Below are 6,185 nucleotides of genomic sequence, written 5' to 3'. Positions count from 1 at the left end.
AAAGAAAGAAAGAAGGACGGAAGGAAGGAAGGAAGGAAGGAAGGAAGGAAGGAAGGAAGGAAGGAAGGAAGGAAGGAAGGAAGGAAGGAAAGGGAAAAAATGAAATCTATGAAAGAAAGAAAGAAAGGGGAAAAATGAAATCTATGGTCCAGCTCAAAATAAAGAGAATTGAGAACTTCCCAGGTGCCAACCATTAAGGGGACTTCACAAAAGAGTTGTGCCCATGCAAGTTGCTGCCATGGTGACCCAGGAAGATAGTGGACCTAGATATGAGCCCAAACAGTTTATTGGCCACAATGAATAGGAGACATAGCTTCCAACTCTCAAGTGGCAGGGTGTGGGAGCTGATGCCTGCATTAACCCATTGTCCAGAATGGCTGTACCCCTACATCCAGAAAAATCAAGAAACATTGTCCACCTCCCCAAGCATGGAATTTTGTTTTGTCAGGACTCTGTGATTGGGAAAACAGGACCTCCTTGAAAAGCCAAAATCTTAATCCTGCACTATACAAAGTCACAGAATCCAAATTTGTTCTTCCTACTTGGGACAATTCAGAGACAATAAGTTAACATAAAAACTAATCACAGTCATGTGCAATATTGGGGCTCTTAGCAGAGCCAAACTCAGAATTGATGTGTGGGGCTATTTCCACATACCAGAACTCACAGAATGCATCCTATACGCTCTCTCTCTCTCTCTCTCTCTCTCTCTCTCTCTCACACACACACACACACACACACACACACACACACGCCTGAGATAGATGAACTCAAATGAGGAATGGATACACCATTAGAGAAGATTAGCAGACACAGCATCAAAAGAATGAGTGCCCCTGAGAACTTAAGATAATTAAACAACATGAAAAGTGACCCTGCAGAAAGGAAGAAAGAGATTTGATGAAGTAGATAAATCTCAATTATAGAAGTTCCCTGAATGCTGAGCAGGATAAGTAAAAACCAACCCTGGAGGTATTGGTTTTGTCAATTTAGATTTTCACAAACCGAGTATTCTTAAGGCAGGGTGGTTCCACCACACACACAAAGTGTCCAAATTCCTGGGCAAGGACTCAGGCCACCTAAACTCTTTTACCCTGAGTAATCTCTCACAGTCCCTGTCTCCCATACATTGGTGGCCCACTGCATGTCTTCTCTGCTTGGTCTGTGCCTATTGGATTAAAAGGTTGGTGGGTTGCCATAGAAGGAAAGATTAAAGGAATTGAAAATGAGTACTGAGCTGGATGACAGACTGCCGCAGTCTGGCTGGGCACAAAATCAGGAGCCACTCAAGCAGGAACAAACTTTATTTCCAAAACTCCCGCCAATGCCACGCATGTGGCCTTCTCCCGGGACACACTACACGAGCAGGAAATCCCTCCTCCGGAATTCCCTCCTACCGCACTTCCCCAACCAATGGGAACTCTCCGGGAGTCCCCAAAGTAGCTCCAAAGTAGCAGGCCAAGGCGGACAGCAGGGGTCTAATCTCCAATTGAATGCACATCTTAACATAATCATTATCATCTCAATGGCTTGCTGGCATCACCTTTCAACCAAAAATGCCATTCCTACTCAGCTATGGCTCTTAGCAACAGACTGAGCCGACAAGACAGCTGCCTCAGTTCCTGCAGCTGACAACTGATGGGTCACCATGACACAGGGGAGAGAGACACTTCTTGTCACCACTGCCGCCCGAAGGGCTGCACAGACTGGTCTACCAGGTTGACAAAGGCTGTTGCTAAAACGGAGAATTGGAAAGTTAACATTGTGTGCTGGGAAAACCTCCTGCCAGGCACACCTTCCTCAAGAGGAGAGCACATTTGCGAGGAGGGAGGACTCTCCATATAGGCCATGCAGCATGTGCGAAGTGGCTGTGCAACAATTGGCTGCTAATTTGGTTCCTGGAGACCATACAACCTGCCATTTCTCTTTTTCCTTCTTCAAGATGTGTCTGCCAAGTCCCCTCTTAAACCTCCCTGCTGTCTCCATTCCAGACTTGGTTGTGCCCTTCCTCAGTGTGCCTTTACTATGTCCACATGTCTGTACAGACAAGAATGCCAGAGTGACTCAATCACTGGGCAATTACCTTGCATGTTTTTGGTCCCCAGGACCAGCAGAGGGCACCCAGACAGGGTCTCAGGAAGGGGATGTTCAGAAGAGCAAAGTTACCCCACCCCAAATGTTATCCAACCAGTATGATATGTGCAGGTGTCAAGTTGATTGCAAAGCAGAAGCTGATACACACATGGCCTTGATGCCAACCAGGCATATCATATCAATATTAAGAAAAACCACACACAGTAGGAAATGATCAAACAGGTGGTTCCTTTCTCCTCCTCCCTCTCCTTCTCTTCTTCTTCCTCCTCTTCCTCCTTCTTGTGTGCTGGGGATCATACCCAGTACCTCACAAGTTTTTTGGAGGGAAGTACCAGGGACTGAACTCAGGGACACTCAACTGCTGAACCACATCCCCAGCCCTATTTTGTATTTTATTGAGAGATAGAGTCTCACTCAATTGCTTAGTGCCTTGCTGTTGCTGAGGCTGGCTTTGGACATGATCCATCAATCTCAGCCTCCTGAACTGCTGGGTGCGCCATCACACCTGGATCATTTTTTTTCTTTAATATTTATTTTTTAGTTGTAGCTGGATGCAATACCTTTATTTCATTTATTTTTATGTGGTGCTGAGGATCGAACCCAGGGCCTCGCACATACTAGGCCAGCACTCTACTGCTAAGCCACAACCCCAGCCCTTTTTTTCTTTTTTTATATTATAAAAATTTCCTCTTTAATCAAGGCTTTAGTATGGAACAGATTTCAGAAATAAAATGGAAAGTTTCCAATGCATTGAAACGTAAATCCACAAGTCACCCTACATACAACACACAGCAGGATAAAACAAAACAGCAAGTTTACACAATCCCTGTAACAACTGCGGTCTGATTCTCAGATTCTTCATTTGCCAAGTGTGTTCTGCTGGATATAAGCACACTGTGGCTTCTGGGGTCACAACCAGCTGAGGCTGGGTCCCCAGAGAACTCATCTGACAGGGCAATGGTGGTGGAGGCTCTATTCCTAGTTACCAGCACATTCAAGCAGTGCACTGAACGTCATTTAAAGATCAAAGTGGAAAACAAGAAGGCAACATAATCATGTTATGAGAAAGATGTTAGCAGGTAAGAGCAGCTATGTAAAGCCTGAGGCTGAAAAGTGGCTCGCCAGCTTCATTTCTTCGGCTTCTTGGGTAGTGGCTGTCAGAACAAGGAGATGTGAGTTTCTAGTTCATGGATTGTATGACAAACCCATCCTGACTCTGTTGAAAGCCAAGATTCCTCCATTCAGATTCAGCATCAAATGGGTTTTAGAGAGGAGTTTTGCTATGTCCTTGGGCCAGTACTTGAGCTCCTTGTCCTTGTATTTGTCCAAGTAGTCCATTTGTTTGTGTGACCTGATGGCTCTGCCTGTGGGCCTCCAGCATGGCACCAATCTCTGAACAACTCCCCAAAGCACGCACTCCCACCCCCTTTGGCCTTGCTCTCCTGGGTAAGCATTCTTTCACTGAGCTTCGTCCCCAGCCCTTTTTGTTTTGTTTTGAGACAGGGTCTTTCTGTATTGTCCTCAAGCTTGTGGTCCTCCTTTCTCAGCCTCCTTAGTAGCTTGGACTCTAGGCCTGTGCCACCATGCCTGGTTCAAAGAGATTTCTTGATGTGGTATAGATAAGACTTAGTTGACTGAAAGTTTTTCACTTCATCCAAATGTTTTGGCACCATTTAGACTGTCATTTATTCTGATTTTCCTAGATTAAAAAAAATTCTGTGGGACATCTAAAATATCTTTTCTGGCCAAGTCTGCAGGAAAGAGATTCATTAGGAGAGCCAGCAATCTATATTTAAATGCTTAAGTATGGCTGTGCTATTATTACTATTTTTTTAAATTATTTTTTTTAAAGAGAGAGCGAGAGAATTTTTAATATTTAATTTTTAGATCTTGGCGGACACAACATCTTTGTTTGTATGTGGTGCTGAGGATCGAACCCGGGCCGCACGCATGCCAGGCGAGCGCGCTACCGCTTGAGCCACATCCCCAGCCCTATTACTATTTTTTTACAATGGATTTTTTAATGATTTTTTTCTTTTAATTTTATTTATAATGCATAATTGCATAATGGACAGATATCACCAACTTGACTGACCTAAATTAAATATCTTGTGGAAAAAGTATTTTCTATATTATACAAATTACCGATGATTGTTCATAAGCTGGTTAAAAATGTCATCTTGGACCAAGTTTATACAATAAGTAAATCTAACTTTTACAATCAGATATTATATCTTTAAAAAACAAGCAAACTAATAATGTCGCATTTCTTCAACTTTTAAAACACTTGCCCAAGTTGCTTGCTGGGATTAGAAGCACAGGGATGACAAAGAAATATAAAATAAAAATTTCTTGTGAAACTGTCCATCATTAATGCTTTTCTGATGGGCAGGACTTATACTGATGTGTCAAAAAATACATCTTGAAGAATAATGGAAAAAACACCCTTTTTTATTTCTTCAATTTTTTACCCCTTAAATGTCCACATTAGTAAATCTTACAGTCCACGTGAAACATCTTTTTTTTTTGGCACTCAACCACTGAGCCACATCCTCAGCCCTATTTTGTATTTTATTTAGAGACAGAATCTCACTGAGTTGCTTAGCGCCTTGCTAAGTTTCTGAGGCTGGCTTTGAACTCATAATCCTGTCTCAGCCTCTTGAGCTGCTAGGATTAGAGGTGTGAGCCACCACACTTGACTCACGTGAAACATCTTAACACGTGAGTTACCCAGTGTTCACCATGGCAAAGAGCAGATCAAGAGCCAGGGCCTGGCACGCTGGGAAACACTACACAGTCTTCTCTTTCTCTGCTTTATTGACCTAGATACAAGTACATATTCCTGGGAACAAAAGACTGAACCTTGCTTTATCTCCACAGTGATAATAATTAGCTTCCCCGGTAAATAAAAGTAGCCACGTGGCCTAAGTCCAGTCACACGGAAAAGGTCAGGCAGCTCCTGAAATGCCAGCAGCCATCTCTGTCTCTGTCTCCTGTTGTGGCAGAGTTGGTCACCTCCACTGTCATGTTGCCCGGTGGTCGGCAGTAGACACTGTCACACAGAAGGCACTCTAGTGGCTTCCATCTCTGCAGCACGGTTTGTTCCAGTATTTACAGTGCATTTCAGTGAGTCACCTGTTCCACTGCACATGCCCATCAGATGACATCCAGGCCATCAGTAGATCATCACCCTGACTGGGTTTGGCCTGGCACGAACTCTGGACAATGGATCAGCAGACAGAAGTCTGTTTGTGGCACACTTCTGGGAGGAGGGCCCGGGATTGGGCATTTTTCTGGTTCTATCTTTTTCCTCATTTTTTTCATCCACAACTTCTACTTCTGTGCTGTCCTTCAGGGCCTCTAAAATGAGATTAAGTTTTGTAGTGAGAGTCTGCACACGGTGAAATCCAGCAATCAGGGAAATAGGCAAGAAGCCTTGCTCATCCATCTTTCTCTGAAGAAAGAAGTCATGTTCCAAGTTTTCTATACTGAAGTAATGTTCAATTTGATGTTTAATATACTCTTCAAGCAATGCCTCTTCCACAGGATACTCCTGTACACCTGTACCATCGTCATAGTAATCCATCATAATGGTGTTAATTTCTATTTGAAATGGTTGCTCTGTCTTTTCACCGTGAAATCATACAAATAATCAAAGTTCTGCCTCCTCCTCTTCCCTATCCTTGTCCTCTCCCTCAGCCTCTTAAGGAACTTTGGATATTACCCCCCTTACTCCTTACACTGGACGCTTTGGATATTACCACACACCCCTTACACTGTCATCTCTTTTTTGTCTGTCTTGCCTCCAACTTCATGTGTCATTTCTCCTGTTATGGGGTGATTTATTTGCTTCAGGTTAACACTGAAAACTGTTGTGGATCCAGGTCTCTCCTGACTCTCTGGTCTTAGAATCATCTAAGTGCAGTGGTTCCCACTTGTGTTTATTAGCTCTCTTTCATTGACTACCTGACTGGGCCTCATCCTTGCTGACATTTTCAACAGGATTGTCTAATTTTGTTTCCTGGTTTTCTTTGCTCTCACTGTTATTCCTCTTTTCAACCTTCTCCTCCTCCTCCTCCTCCTCCTCCTCC

At 43.6% G+C, this 6,185-nt stretch overlaps 2 pseudogenes; both read right to left on the bottom strand.

The window, feature by feature from the left end:
* Window positions 1–3,221: 3,221 nt before the first annotated feature.
* Window positions 3,222–5,245, bottom strand: LOC107144691 (annotated as a pseudogene).
* A 35-nt stretch (window positions 5,246–5,280) lies between these two features.
* The window catches only part of LOC107144690, a 1,349-nt pseudogene continuing 444 nt past the window's right edge, over window positions 5,281–6,185 (bottom strand).

The sequence above is a fragment of the Marmota marmota genome, unplaced genomic scaffold, assembly GCF_001458135.2.
Source record: "Marmota marmota marmota unplaced genomic scaffold, marMar, whole genome shotgun sequence".
Classification (NCBI taxonomy): domain Eukaryota; kingdom Metazoa; phylum Chordata; class Mammalia; order Rodentia; family Sciuridae; genus Marmota; species Marmota marmota.
Note: the sequence above shows the minus strand (reverse complement) of the source record. Positions and strands in the feature narration are given on the sequence as shown.